Genomic DNA, 17,386 nt, shown 5'->3' with positions numbered 1-17,386 from the left:
CGTATAACCAACAAGGTTCGAATAACCAACCAACTCAAAACAACACTTTCAATCAACAAAGACCTGGCTTGTATAAACCACCACAACAAACCGACGAGAAGAAGTCAAATCTGGAAGAAGTGGTATTTAAGCTAGTTGAATCTCAAACACAATTTATTGAAACTCAAACCCAAACGAATGAGAGGTTTGAGCAGTCATTTAGAACTCAACAAGCTTCCATTTTGAATCTAGAAAAACAAGTAGGTACTCTTGTTAGATTGATGAGTGAAAGGGAACAAGGAAAGCTACCGAGTAATAATGAAGTAAATCCTCGGAATGAAAATGTTAACATGATATCAACAAATTCTGAAAAACCAATACCAGAAGATGGGAAAGTTTTAGATGTAAGTAACAATGAAGAAGTTACACCACCACCACCACCCGAGTATGTAAAGCCAGTGGTGGCACCATACAGACCACCCATCCCGTTTCCAAGAAAAGGAGTTGAGTATGAGCAAGTAATAGGTAATAAAGTTTGTGATACCTCTGGAAAGAAGAAGAAGAAGAATAAAAAAGTGCAAGAAACAAAAACAGTAGAAGTAAACCCGGTGAAGACAGTTCCACCAAATCCTCCACCTAGGGTAGGTGATCCGGGTGAATTTATTGTTCCTTGTCTACTTAGTGACTGTGTCATGTATGATGCACTAGCAGATTTAGGTTCAAGTGTGAGTGTTATGCCTCTTTCATTATATAAGAGATTAGGTGTAGGTGAGTTAACTCCAACGGATATGAGTGTTCGACTCCTTGATCAAACCATTAAGCACCCAGTTGGAATTGCTGACAACCTACCCGTTCAAGTAGGTAATTTAACCTTTCTAGTCGAATTCATTGTCATTGACATAGAAGAGGACTCAAACGTTCCTCTAATTTTAGGTCGACCATTCTTAGCGTCCACCGGGGCGTTATTTGATGTAGGAAATGGAAGAATGACACTTAAAAGTGGTGACAAATCTATCACCTTTATGATTCGAAAGTCTAAATCTCCACCAACCAAAACCATTGAACAAAAAAAAATGATTGGTAGTAACCATGTTGTTTTACCAACTCCAGCGGTAGTGCTAAACAATAATGAAACGCCTAAGTGTGGGGAAAATGAAGTAACACCTAATGATGACTTGATAATAAAGAACCCCGTTGTTGATACGAAATTAAATGATCCCGTTATTAATAGTTCAATGAAGAAACTTATTAAACGGATTCGCGATGCTAGAACCAAGGGGAACTTTAAGTTATGTAACCGTTTAGTATCCAATCTATCACCTAAAGAAAAGGAGAAACTAGTTGAAATTGTGGATATTACACAGGAATCCGACCAATGGCTTAAAGAAAAAGTCACGGATATGCAAGTTGATTATGGACCAAGAGAAATTGACGATGAAGTTAATCACAATTTCAACACCACAGCTACCTAAGTGTGGGGAGATTCAAATGTTCTAAAAAGAAGACGATGTTATCTAGAATTAGTTATTCTGTTCTCGTGTAGTTCCGAGAATGGAATCCGATTGGTCTTTTCCGCTAGCAGACACTAAAGAACTAGTTTTCTCCCTCCATTCTGAATTTTTATTTTTTTTAGGTTTTATTTGAAATTAATATGCATTTTAATTTATGTTTTATTGTGATTTTAAAAAACAAAATTTACTTTATTTCTTTAAGTTAAAAATATGATTTTTAAAATTCGTCGTAAGTTGAACACTAGGTCATTGAACCGAAATTGCTTTACCCGAGGGTGGGACGGCAAATTTTGTTATCATTATTTTTAATTTTATTGATCTAAAGTATGCCAAAAAGATATTAGACTTTATAAATTTTTGAACGTGGGGTAATATACCCAACTTCAAAAATATGTATATATATATTTGTATTTTATATTATGTACAAAACAGGGTAGAACAACGCACTTTCAAAGACTAACATTAAGTTCAGCAATAGCTACTGATTTTGACGACAAGAAGCAAAATATCAAATGTGATGTAAAATAATATGCTTACAAACTGGGTATTTTTAATCACTTTTCTACACTAATCACCCTCATGAATTTATAATTATAGTCTGATTTCATGCAAATGAGGGCATTGCATGATCTCAAGTGTGGGGAAGGGTTATAAATTCTCTCGGGTTTGCACTTAGTTTATTTGCCAAATTTTGTGAAAATTTGAAAAATTTTCAACTAAATGAATTTAAAATCATGTTTATACATATTTATGAACGGTGAAAACTAGGTGATAATACCGAAATTATCGTTACCTCGAAAAGGACATAAATTGAGAAACACTCTAAAACGCTTAAATTCATTTAAAATGAAATAAAAGAAAATAAAAAGGCAAAGAAAGAAACTAAGTGTGGGAAGAATGTACCAAGTTATTCAATTTAAAACATATATCGCATATTTTTGTACAAGATTATTGCAGGTACTTTTGCTTTGGACGATACTAATCAGTTTTACCCGGTTTACTGTAATACATTTGAAAGAAAGATGGATCTACACGATGAATCAATTCCATCATTAAAAGGAAGTAAAGTCTTCCGAAAAAGACACGCGCTTCTTGATTTAGGTCATGAAGTTGTCGTCCAGACCAGCTGTAGGTTGACGAAAAATCTAGAAAAGTCATCTCTAAAATCAGCAGGAAATCCACGGACCTCAGCATCAAACAGGGTTGCCAAGTGGTCAGATTTATCCTAACCATGAGAAGGATTTATCTCGTACAATGGGGAGGCACCGTGCAAATTAGCTTGATAAGACTAATGAATCAGATCCCCAGAAAAGGATAATCTCCTTAAAGATTAAAAATCAGCTTTTAAGACTGATAATACTCAATCCTAGAGATTGACCTTAAAGATTGAGAATTCAAACTCATGGAATTCGATGATATCTAAACTCGAGCTTGAACGAGAAAATATTTTGATCAAAAATACAAACCAATTTTTTTTTTGAAAAACCATTTTCAATGCGTTCATTACCATTGAACGTAAAATCCTGAGAATTCATCAGAATTCATTAGGTCACCTGAACCAAATCGGGTGTCAACCGTAAGAACGGTGGTTGCATAGCATGGTCGGAGACAGGACCTTGTGCCAGACCGAAAAATTATAGGATGATCTTTACTATCGCTACTACCAAGGATAGTTCTAGCATCCGACACGTTAATAAGACCATAATCATCTGCATGTCACGGGACATTGCCTTAACAGTTTCTTGTTCATCGCTTTCCTTTACAACCGGACGGTAGTTTGCCGAAAGGTAATATACGGGACAAGTAAACTGGACGTGTTGCTTTCCTAATACAAGGTTAGCAAGTGGGTAACACAAAACCACAAGTGTTGAGCTAAAATTTTCAAATCTGAAACCCACACAACCCACAAAAATATTTTGCAAACACCGGTGAAGGGTTATTCCGGAAAACTTATCTAGGGTAAAAGCTAGATTAAATTTTCAAAAAGATCAAATGTTTTCATAAAGATCCAATTTCCTTAAGGATCTACATTTTAATAGTCATGTGGGACTGTAAACCACCTTTCAAATGTGCACTTTGCTTTGGAAACCGAAAGTAAATCGGCTATTTGATTGCAAGTGTCGTTGACCTAAACCCGAGGCAACTGTGGATGACACACCCACCTTTAACCATCATTACTGTCATTGTTTATACCGCTATATCAAAATCACTGATGTACAAAGTGTGATGAATAAAAAAGTGATTCATGTATGTTTTTATTTCAAGTTCTGTATTGCTTGAGGACAAGCAACGCTCAAGTGTGAGGATATTTGATAGTGCTCCAAATGAACATATATTTAGTAGCAATATCGTTCCAATATGTAAAGTTTTTAAATGTAATTTCCTTATTTTTAGTTGTAATAGTTAAATAAATAAGTGCGAAGACGAAAGACGCAAATCGCTCGAAAATGAAGATTTAAAGACAAAAACAAAGATTTGAAAGACCAAAACGTCCAAAAAGCTCAAATGTACAAGATACAATTAAAAAGGTTCAAATTATTGATGAAGAACGTCTAAAAATGACAAGAGTACAAGTTACAAAACGCAAAGTACACGATATAAAGTAGTACGCAAGGACGTTCGAAAATCCGGAACCGGGACATGAGTCAACTCTCAACGCTCGACGCAACGGTGTAAAAATTACGAGTCAACTATGCACAAGAATAAAATATAATATTTAAATAATTCATAATAAGAATAATATTAAATAATAAAAAGTTGTTAATTGAGCATAGTTCAGGGGTCGTAAGCGAAAATTCAATTTAACATTTTGCCTATATAAGGCAACGTATTACGATCAATTAAAGACACCCTTTTCTATCCTAAATCCCTTTTCTATATCTAATATCAATATCTATAATTCTCTATCATAATGTTAATGTAATAAGATATAACAATAATCTTAATTTTAAGTTTAAATTATGATAATAATAAGATTTATGATAGAGATCGTTTGAGTATGTAAGTCGAAATTCTGTCCGTGTAACGCTACGCTATTTTTAATCATTGTAAGTTATGTTCAACCTTTTTATATTAATGTCTCGTAGCTAAGTTATTATTATGCTTATTTAAAACGAAGTAATCATGATGTTGGGCTAATTACTAAAATTGGGTAATTGGGCTTTGTACCATAATTAAGGTTTGGGCAAAAGACCGACACTTGTGGAAATTGGACTATTGACTATTAATAGATGGGGGGTATTGTCTAATTGAGTGACAACTCATTGGAGTCTGTCGAACCTATCTTCAAATTAATTATCCTAATAATTAATAATGATTATGGTTGTCCTATTTAGTGACGTTCATATGGAATCTATTATAATCATTTAATTAATTATTCGGGTTGGGTAATTGATTATTCAAACTGATCAAGTGGGTAAATTAATATTCATATCTAATCAAAACAGGGGTAGATTACATACAGTGATAACTGGTGTAATTGTTGACAGAAGTGATAACTGCGTCACAGTTTAAATCCTTAATTAGTTGGAATATTTGACTTCGGGTATAAGGGTAATTTGACGAGGACACTCGCACTTTATATTTATGACCGATGGACTATTATGGATAAAAACCAGATAGGTATCAAATAAACCATGACAAAGGACAATTAACCCGAGTAACAATTAATTAAAATCAAAACGTCAAACATCATGATTACGAAAGTTTAAATAAGCATAATCCTTTTATTTCATATTCTATCGCAATTTTATTTATTGTTATTTTATTTATCGTCATTTATTTATTTTACGCACTTTAATTATTGTCATTTATCTTTACGCTTAAAAATATAAAATCGACAAACCGGTCATTAAACGGTAAAACCCCCCTTTTATAATAATATTACTACTTATATATATATATATATTTATATAAATATAGTTTTATAAAAATATAGTACGTAATCACTAGCTCCCTGTGGAACGAACCGGACTTACTAAAAACTACACTACTCTACGATTAGGTACACTGCCTATAGTGTTGTAGCAAGGTTTAGGTATATCCCATCCGTAAATTAATAAAACTTGTGTCATATTTTGTAGTATTTCCTAGTAAAAATAATACTATTTCGTACCCTCACGCTACATCATCACCCACTGTTTATTGCTATCAAACTTACTTACTTTTATTGGGGTGAGACACATGATGTTATTTTACATTTTACAATTTAGACACAAGTACCAACTGTTAAAACTATGCTATATCCGGCTATGTCCGACTAAGTCCCTACAGTGATATTTTTAATTACTCGTTGAATGCATGTTTAATTATTGGGGGTAGGCCTATCGGGAGTAACGTCCCCGATACATTTGACTAAGTCATTGTATTACTTAATAATGAAATTAAACCGACAAGTATAAACTACAGCTTTTCTTCGGGGCAAACTTGAACGTTCAGTCTAAATATCACGCATTGGCATAACTTTTTGATCTGCGAGATCAACTTTACAAACTAAATCTTGTGGTCTAAAACAACGGTCAAACTTATTTGTTAAACCTATGAACTTCACTAAACCTTTTTGGTTGACACTTTATCATGTTTTGTCTTAGGTGCTGTTTGATCAAGTTACTTATCTACTGCTTATGTGATGCTACTTGGACATAGGATCAAGAGATATCGCATTTATTACTATTGCATTTGAACATTTACTATATTTCCTTCATTGTAACGACATTTCATTTTTCGCTGCGTACTCTCAATAATGATAATTTTATCATTTAGTATTGTTCTCGTTTATTATAATATGTTGGTTTGTTTGGTATTAAGTCACATTTTGCCCAAGCCCTAACTGGGGGTGTGATAGATTGGTATCAGAGGAAACCAGGCTGTTATAGAGAACCAGGATTGCATCTTTATGTGTGCCTTACTTGTTAGCTAGGGTGCCTTAGCAATCTAGGAAACTATAACCTTTCCTGCCTTAGACTTTAAAGCACTTAGGATTGCCTTATAATCTTAATACTTATGCTTTACTAAACTTGACTTAAAGATTCTAATCAAAAGTCTCATTCCTAATGTTAGGATGTCAAGCTCAAGCATTAATAAACCAACTCGCTCCAAGCCAACCGAAGAAGATACTAAAGGGTCTTCCACTGAAAGACCAGTCCAAAGTCCACGTTATAGCTTTGGTGGTTGAAATGCCCCATTCATATTAATTATAAACGTTTCATATTAATTAGTTTCTTTGCGAGGTTTTCACCTCCATATGAGACGTTTTTCAAATCTTGCATTCATTTTTAAAAACAACCATAACCTTTATTATTGAATAAAGGTCTTAATGACATAATTTAGATTGTCTATCAAAGACAATCTCCTCAAATAAATAAGTTTTTACACAACCCATTACAATATGATCAAATATATTACAACAAATACTCCGAATGCAAGTTTAAACAATATAAACAATTATGCCGACTCCAAATCTTGACCTTGGGTTGGCATACGACAGCGAAAGCGTTTTAAATATTCACCTGAGAATAAACATGCTTAAAACGTCAACAAAAAATGTTGGTGAGTCATAGGTTTAATTTCTATATAATAATCATAACATTTAATAAGCCACAAGATTTCATTTAATCAAGCGCGCAGGATCGTTACAACTGCAAAAATCATTCATACGATGAGTCGCCTGGTAACCGACCTTAACATAGAGCGCTTAAGATATCTGGCATCATACATTCCACTAATCAAATGTATGACAAGAACCCTTCGAAGTACTAAAGCATTTCCACTATTCGAAAATGGGGGTGGTTGGTGCCCGTAGATCTACCTTTAGGATTCGCGTCAATTAGTGTTTTTCACTAATTCTTAGGTTACCAAGCATAATAATAATAAGTACAGATATCCGGTATAACAAAACAGTCGTAGAATGTAGTTTCATGAACTTGTGCTTATTTTGTAAAACATTTATAAATTTGCATGTATTCTCATTCCAAATTAATTTAGATAGTAAAAATGGAACTATAACTCACTTTCACAGATTACTAATTCGTCGAGAATTAGACTTGGCCACGGGTTGATTTATGAATCTATAACAATATATACATATATTAAAATATGATCGAAATATATTCACAATATTTTCTTTATTACGTGTTGATGATTTTAGTTGTCCAGTTAGCAGTCCAATGTTAGTAGTCCATAATTTGTCGTACATGAATAACTTAATATATATCTTGAATCAATCCACGACCTAGTGTATACATATCTCAGTATTGATCACAACTCAAACTATATATATATATTTTGGAATCAACCTCAACCCTGTATAGCTAACTCCAACATTTACATATAGAGTGTCTATGGTTGTTCCGCAATATATATATATATATATATATATATATATATATATATATATATATATATATATATATATATATATAGATGGGTCGACATGATAGGTCGAAACATTGTATACGTATATATGGTATCTCAAGATTACATAATATACAATATAAGTTGATTAAGTTATGTTTGGAATAGATATCTTACAAATTTTCACGTAGCTAAAATGAGTAGTTTTTACCAATTTTGTTTTACCCGTCATTTCTTCGTTTCAAATCCGTTTTGAGTGATTTAAGCGGATACGGTTTCATATTGAACTTAAATTTATGAAACTAAACAGAAAAAGTATAGTTTTCTAGTCAAAAATATAAGTTACAAGTCGTTTTTGAAAGAGGTAGTCATTTCCGTCGAAAGAACGACATCTTGATGACTATTTTGAAAAACATACTTTCACTTTGAGTTTAACCATGATTTTTGGATATAGTTTCATATTCATAATAAAAATCATTTTCCCAGAAGTATAGCTTTTAAATCAAAGTTTTTCATAGTTTTTAATTATCCAAACCAAAACAGCCCCCGGTTGTACTATGACGGCGTATATCCGCGGTTTTACGGTGTTCTTCGTGTTTACAGGTTTTAAATCATTAAGTTAGCATATCATATTGATATAGAACATGTGTTTAATTAATTTTAAATGTTAAGTTAGAAGGATTAACTTTGTTTGCGAACAAGTTTAGAATTAACTAAAGTATGTTCTAGTGATTACAAGTTTAGCTCTTCGAATAAGATAGTTTTATATGGATGAATCGAATGATGTTATGAACATCATTACTACCTCAAGTTTTCTGGATAAACCTACTGAAAATAAGAAAAATAGATCTAGCTTCAAAGGATCCTTGGATGGCTTGAAAGTTCTTGAAGTAGAATCATGACACGAAAACAAGTTCAAGTAAGATTTTCACTTGAAATAAGATTGTTATAGTTATAGAAATTGAATCAAAGTTTGAATATGAATATTACCTTGAATAAGAAAGATAACCTACTGTAAATTATAAAGGTTTCTTGATCTTAGATGATGAGTTGGAATGGATTAGAAAGCTTGGAAGTATTCATGAAGACTTGATATGATTCTTGAAGTGTTCTTGAAAGATGGTTGTTTTTATGATGATTAAAGCTTATAATTGAAGCTAAAAGATGGTGAAAATGCTTGAAGATGATCAAGTATGATGTTAGGAGTATTTTGAGAGAGAAATTGGAGTGTAAGTATGAGAAAATGGAGTGAAGAAATGGTGTGCATTCATGAATACATTTTTTACATTTTATAAAGAAAAAAAAGATACTTAAGTTTGTGTTCTTGCTAAATAATTCATGCAAGTTGACAAATGATGGTTCCCACATGATCCTTAATCATTTAAGGCTACTAAGGAGCAGATTTTTATTAGTATAGATGAATAGTAAATACATCTAGAAGCTACATATTATACGAGTACAATACCATACATGTACGAGTATAATTTTTGATGAAAATGAATGAGAATGTAATTGTAAGCATTTTTTTTAACTAGAAGTACTTTGATATGTATCTTGAAGTCTTTCAAAAGTGTATAAATACATCATAATACATTACATGTATATATATTTAACTGAGTCGTTAAGTCATCGTTAGTCGTTACATGTAAGTGTTGTTTCGAAACCTTTAGGTTAACGATCTTGTTAAATATAATTGAACCATTATTATTACACTTAAATGAGATGTTAAATTTTTATGTTAACATGTTAACATGGTGTATTATCATATCTAATATCATATATATATATGTGTGTGAAATACTATTACAATGATAATCGTTACATATATGTATATTGTTTCGAAGTCTTTAAGTTAGTAGTCTCATCTTATACATATAACTCATTGTTATTATACTTAATGAGATACTTAAATATCATTTAATCAAATCATAAATATATATATCCAGATATATATTCCTTTAATTAATTATTACGATATATGAAGTTCGTGAATCGTCAGACATACTAGGTGTCCAAACGTTTGTATAAAATTCATTCCAAATAACCAAGTCTTAATGAGTTTGATTGCTTAACATGTTGGAAACATTTAATTATGTAAATATTAATCTTATATAAATTAGCGGAAAAATCCGGGTCGTTACATTATACACCCGTTAAATTAAATTTCGTCCCGAAATTTGAAATAGTACCTAGTTAACGTGCGATATCGGTAAATAGATGTGGATACTTCTGCTTCATTTGGTCTTCTCATTCCCTAGTGAATTCAGGTCCTCTAGGAGCATACCACCGAACCTTAACGATTGGTATCTTACTTTGTTTGAGTCGTTTGACCTCACGATCCATAATTTTGAAGGGTTCTTCGACGAAATTTAGTTTCTCGTCAATTTTAATCTCGTCTAAAGGAATAATGAGATCTTCGGTAGCTAGGCATTTCTTCAGGTTTGAAACATGAAAGGTGTTATGAATCTTTTCTAATTGTGGAGGTAGCTCAAGTCGATAGGCCACTGGCCCAATACGTTTTTCAATCTTGAATGGCCCAATGTATCTTGGGCTTAATTTCCCTCACTTTCCAAAACGAATAACCCCTTTCCAAGGTGATACCTTAAGCATAACCATATCACCCTCCTCAAACTCTAAAGGTTTCCTTCTAACATCCGCGTAGCTCTTTTGCCGACTCTGGGCTGTTTTCAATCGTTGCTGAATCTGAATGACCTTGTCGGTAGTTGCCTAAAAATTTTTGGACCTGTAATCTGTTTTTCCCCCACATCACTCCAACAAATCGGAGACCTGCACTTCCTCCCATAAAGTGCCTCGAATGGTGCCGCCTCAATACTAGAATGGTAGCTGTTGTTGTAGGAAAACTCAGCTAACGGTAGATGTCGATCCCAACTGCTTTCAAAATCAATAACACATGCTCATAGCATGTCTTCGAGTGTCTGAATCTTCCTTTCACTCTGCCCATCAGTTTGTGGATGATAGGCATTACTTAAATCTAGACGAGTTCCCAACGCTTCGTGTAATGCCTTCCAGAATCTAGAAGTAAATCTGCTATCACGATCAGAGATAATAGAGATTGGTATACCATGTCTAGAAACAACTTCTTTCAGGTATAATCGTGCTAATTTCTCTATACCATCCTCTTCTTTTATTGGCAGAAAGTGTGCTGACTTAGTAAGACGATCGACTATTACCCAAATCATATCATAACCACCTGTGGTTCTTGGTAACTTAGCAATGAAATCCATGGTAATGTTTTCCCATTTTCATTCTGGGATTTCAGGTTGTTGGAGTAGACCCGATGGTTTCTGATGCTCAGCTTTGACTTTAGAACAAGTCAAACATGCTCCTACATATGTGGCTATATCGGCCTTCATTCCTGGCCACCAAAAGTTTCTTTTGAGGTCTTGGTACATTTTTCCCGCTCCGGGATGTATTGAATATCTGGTTTTATGTGCTTCATCTAGTACCACTTTCCTCAAATCCCCATTCTTTGGTACCCAAATTCTTTCAGTTAAATACCTGGTTCCGTCTTTCCGAATATTAAGCTGTTTTTCTAATCCTCTGGGTATTTCCCTTCCAAAAATTCCTTCCTTTAAAACCTCCTGTTATGCCTCTTTTATTCGAGTAGTAAGATTAGTATGAATAATCATGTTCATAGCTTTTACTCGAATAGGTTCTCTTTCCTTTCGACTCAAGGCATCGGCTACCACATTTTCTTTCCCCGGGTGGTAACGGATTTCACAATCATAATCATTTAGCAGCTCAACCCATCTACGCTGCCTCATGTTTAGTTGCTTTTGATTTAAAATATGTTGGAGACTCTTGTGGTCGGTGTATACGATAAACTTGACCCCATATAGATAATGCCTCCACATCTTTAATGCAAAAACAACGGCGCCCAATTCCAGATCGTGTGTGGTATAGTTTTGTTCATGAATTTTGAGTTGTCGAGAAGCATATGCAATCACCTTCTTCCGTTGCATAAGAACACACCCAAAACCCATTCTTGATGCGTCGCAGCAGATAACGAAATCTTCCATTCCGTCAGGTAACGATAAAATAGGTACCGTAGTCAACTTCTTTTTCAACAATTGGAAGGCACCCTCTTATTCGGAAGTCCATTCATACTTCTTCCGCTTATGTGTCAAGGCAGTTAAAGGTTTGGCTATTCGGGAGAAATCTTGAATAAATCTCCTATAATAACCAGCTAAACCTAAAAATTGACGTATTGGCGTTGGAGTTTTCGGGGTTTCCTAATTTTTGATGGATTCGATCTTGGCGGGATTAACTTTGATTCCATTACTACTGACTACGTGACCAAGAAATTGTACTTCATTTAACCAAAAAGCACATTTAGAGAACTTAGCATAAAGTTGCTCTTTTCTTAACAACTCTAACACAAGTCTCAAGTGTTGTTCGTGTTCTTGGTTATTTTTCGAATAAATAAGGATGTCATCAATAAAGAAAATAACAAACTTATCTAAATATAGACTACATACTCGGTGCATGAGGTCCATGAAAACTGCAGGTGCATTGGTTAGACCGAATGGCATAACCATGAATTCGTAATGGCCATAACGAGTTCTGAAGGATGTTTTTGGTATATCGGCTTCTTTAACCCTCAGTTGATGATAACCCGACCTTAAGTCGATTTTGGAGTATATGCTCGAACCTTGGAGTTGATCAAATAGGTCGTCGATTCGGGGTAAAGGGTATCGGTTTTTGATGGTTACTTTGTTCAGCTCACGGTAATCGATATACATGCGAAAAGACCCATCTTTCTTTTTAACGAACAAAATTGGAGCTCCCCATGGTGACGTACTCGGTCGGATAAAACCACGTTCTAATAATTCTTGTAGCTGACTTTGTAATTCTTTCATTTCGGTGGGCGCAAGTCTATATGGAGCACGAGCTATTGGTGCAGCTCCTGGTACAAGATCTATTTGAAATTCAACGGATCGGTGTGGAGGTAGTCCCGGTAATTCGTCCGGAAACACATCAGGAAATTCTCTTGCAACAGGAACGTCATCAATTTTCTTTTCTTCTTTTTCAACCTTCTCGACGTGTGCTAGTATGGCATAGCAACCTTTACTTATTAGTTTACGCGCCTTCAAACTAGTAATAAGATTTAATTTGGCATTACCCTTTTCTCCGTACACCATTAAGGGTAACCCGTTTTCTCTCGGAATGCGAATCACCTTCTCATGACAAACAACTCCGACTTTCACCTTGGACATCCAGTCCATTCCAATAATTACGTCGAAGCTTCCCAATTCCACCGGTATCAAATCAATTGCAAACGTTTCGCTAACTAAACTAATTTTTCGATTTCGGCAAATTTTATCAACCTTAATTAGTTTACCGTTTGCTACTTCAACTATATACTTTTTATCCAAAGGCGTTAACGGGCAATTTAATTTGGCACAAAATTCTCTACTCATATAACTTCTATCGGCACCCAAATCAAATAAAACATAAGCAGGTGTATTGTTGATAAGAAACGTACCCGTAACAAGCTCCGGATCTTCCTGTGCTTTCTCTCCATTAATGTTGAAGGCTCTTCCACGGCCTTGCCTATTTCCATTCCTACACTGGTTTATGGTATGGCCCGGTTTTCCACATCCATAGCAAACAACGCCGTTATTATTTGTTCCGGCATTATTTACTCCTTTGTTTCTATTTGGTCCGTAGACTTCACACTTTGTCGCAATATGGCCATTCCTATTACACTTGGTACATAATTCTCTACAAAACCATTCTGGATGAAACGTATCACACCTGGGGCATATAGTTCTTTGCCTTTTGTTGTTGTCGTCGTTGTTGTTGTTGTTGTTGTTGTTGTTGTTGTTGTTAGGGTTATTGTTGTTGAGTCGTTTGTTGTTGTTATTGTTGTGATTGGGATTGTTGTTGTTGTTATTATTATTGGGATAGTTGTTGCGGTTATTGTTGCGATTGTTGTTGCGATTATTGTTGTTGTTGGGGTGGTTGCGATTGTTGTTGTAGTTGTTGTTTTGATTGTTGTTGTTGTACCGGTGACCCTGATCACTGCTTTCCTCCCACTTTCTTTTTCCCTGTTTCATTATGGACTCCTCGGCCGCTTCTTTCTTTATCCTTCCTGTAATTTGACCTATCAATTTGTGGGCTATACGGCTCGCTTTCTGCATTGTTGCAGGATCGTTAGCACCTACATGCTCTTGCATTCGTTCCGGCAACCCTTTTATGAATGCTTCAATTTTTGTTTCTTCGTCCTCAAATGCTCCAGGACACATTAAAGCCAGTTCATTGAAACGTCGCTCGTAGGTAGTGACATCTAACCCTTGGGTTGTCAGTGCTTTAAGCTCTGTCTTGAGCTTGTTGACTTCGGTCCTGGGACGGTACTCTTCCGTCATCATGTGCTTGAAAGCGGACCATGGAAGTACGTAGGTGGTATTCTGTCCTACGTAATCCATGTAGGTATTCCACCATGTCAAAGCAGTACCCCTGAAAGTATGTGTGGCATATTTAACTTTATCCTCTTCTGCATAGTTGCTGATTGCGAACACGGCTTCAACCTTCTCTGTCCACCACTTTAGTCCAACGGGTCCTTCAGTTCCTTCAAACTCATTGGGTTTGCAGGCCATAAAAGCTTTGTAGGAACATCCTACCCGGTTGCCATTGTTTCCTCCACTGCTGGAATCCGATTGGTTATTGTTGTTCATTGCATTCACCACTGCAGCCAGATTTGCAGCGAAAGCTTGAAGTTCTTCTGTGTTCAATTGTTGTTGTCTAGTAGCTGGAGGAGCCATTTCCTTCAAAAATAGCCGACTGAGTTAATCATATAGAGTTTTAAAAGTAGCCAAAAAGTATTTTGTAGCTTAATATGAACTTATTATTATAAAAACTTTTTCTTCATATTAGCGTTTTATAACTATTATAATGTTCATACTTAGCAGCTAACACACAAATTAACTACTAAAATTCTAATATGAAAAAATATGGTAAATTATTACGTTACTACGTAATAATAAGTTGTAATAATAATAATAAACCTTCCATGCTTATTCTTATTATTATACAATCATAAGGAAAATTACATTGCGGATTTTCTTAAAAACTTAAACACACAATATAATACATATTATACAATGCATGGAATACAGGATAGCTGCCGATGGTTCAAGAATGGCAAGATTTCTTAGATGTTGACGTTATTTCTTTCTCGACCAAACGTTTAGATTTTAGTTTGGATAGTTCTTTTTCCAATTCCTCCCAATTGGTTCTTTCGGCTAATTGTTTGGGGGCAAAACCAACAGTCGTTATACGAGCGGTCATTTTATAAACTGGTCTCTTAGGTGGTTCAGGTGGATGATCACAAACATTTTGTGTCATAATAGGTTCATCGGGTTTGGGATCTGGTATAATAACCAAAGATTTTCCCAAATCACATTGTGGTTCGGTAATTTCCACAACTTCTTCAGGATCCTCTTCTTCGGGTTCCTCTTCGGGATCTTCTTCTGGATCCTCTTCTGGAACCTCTACTGGCAATTGTGAATCTTCCCAATTTTCCCAACAATTTTCCACTTTAATGGTAGCACCAAAAGTTAACTTTTCTGTTGGTTCATAAGTTGTACGCTTTGACTCAGCCTCTGAATCACTTGATAAGTAAATGAAATCTGAATCACTAGAGATGCTTATATGATCGGATGAAGTCATCTATCACATAATAGTAGGCACGTTAAGAGAATGATATATCTTATAATATTTATATGTTAATAATCTTATGTTTCCAACAATTATATTAAGCAATCATTTTTAAAATAATTACGGTCGAAGTCCAGACTCACTAATGCATCAAAAATCAGTTAGACACACTAATGAAAAATTTTATGATTCTCTAAGACCAACGCTCGGATACCAACTGAAATGCCCCGTTCATATTAATTATAAACGTTTCATATTAATTGGTTTCTTTGCGAGGTTTTGACCTCTATATGAGACGTTTTTCAAATCTTGCATTCGTTTTTAAAAACAACCATAACCTTTATTATTGAATAAAGGTCTTAATGACATAATTTAGATTGTCTATCAAAGACAATCTCCTCAAATAAATAAGTTTTTACACAACCCATTACAATATGATCAAATATATTACAACAAATACTCCGAATGCAAGTTTAAACAATATAAACAATTATGCCGACTCCAAATCTTGACGTTGGGTTGGCATACGACAGCAGAAGCATTTTTAATATTCACCTGAGAATAAACATGCTTAAAACATTAACAAAAAATGTTGGTGAGTCATAGGTTTAATTTCTATATAATAATTATAACATTTAATAAGCCACAAGATTTCATTTAATCAAACGCGCAGGATCATTACAATTGCAAAAATCATTCATACGATGAGTTGCCTGGTAACCGACCTTAACATAGAGCGCTTAAGATATCTGGCATCATACATTCCACTATTCAAATGTATGACAAGAACCCTTCGAAGTACTAAAGCATTTCCACTATTCGAAAATGGGGGTGGTTGGTGCCCGTAGATCTACCTTTAGGATTCGTGTCAATTAGTATTTTTCACTAATTCTTAGGTTACCAAGCATAATAATAATAAGTACAGATATCCAATATAACAAAACAGTCGTAGAATCTAGTTTCATGAACTTGTGCTTATTTTGTAAAACATTTATAAATTTGCATGTATTCTCATCCCAAAATAATTTAGATAGTAAAAATGGAACTATAACTCACTTTCACAGATTACTAATTCGTCGAGAATTGGACTTGGCCACGGGTTAATTTATGAACCTATAACAATATATACATATATTAAAATATGATCGAAATATATTCACAATATTTTCTTTATTACGTGTTGATGATTTTAGTTGTCCAGTTAGCAGTCCAACGTTAGTAGTCCATAATTTTTCGTACATGAATAACTTAATATATATCTTGAATCAATCCACGACCTAGTGTATACATATCTCAGTATTGATCACAACTCAAACTATATATATATTTTGGAATCAACCTCAACCCTGTATAGCTAACTCCAACATTTGCATATAGAGTGTCTATGGTTGTTCCGCAATATATATATATATATAGATGGGTCAACATGATAGGTCGAAATATTGTATACGTGTCTATGATATCTCAAGATTACATAATATAAAATATAAGTTGATTAAGTTATGGTTGGAATAGATTTCTTAAAAATTTTCACGTAGCTAAAATGAGTTGTTTTTACCAATTTTGTTTTACCCGTCATTTCTTCGTTTCAAATCCGTTTTGAGTGATTTAAGCGTCTACGGTTTCATATTAACTTAAATTTATGAAACTAAATAGAAAATTATAGGTTTATAGTCGGAAATATAAGTTACAAGTCGTTTTTGAAAGAGGTAGTCATTTCCGTCGAAAGAACGACATCTTGATGACTATTTTGAAAAACATACTTTCACTTTGAGTTAAACCATGATTTTTGGATATAGTTTCATATTCATAAGAAAAATAATTTTCCCAGAAGTATAGCTTTTAAATCAAAATTTTTCATAGTT

Source organism: Rutidosis leptorrhynchoides, chromosome 6 (assembly GCF_046630445.1).
Source record: "Rutidosis leptorrhynchoides isolate AG116_Rl617_1_P2 chromosome 6, CSIRO_AGI_Rlap_v1, whole genome shotgun sequence".
Lineage (NCBI taxonomy): Eukaryota > Viridiplantae > Streptophyta > Magnoliopsida > Asterales > Asteraceae > Rutidosis > Rutidosis leptorrhynchoides.
The sequence above is the reverse complement of the archived record's forward strand: the minus strand, read 5'-3'. Positions refer to the sequence as shown.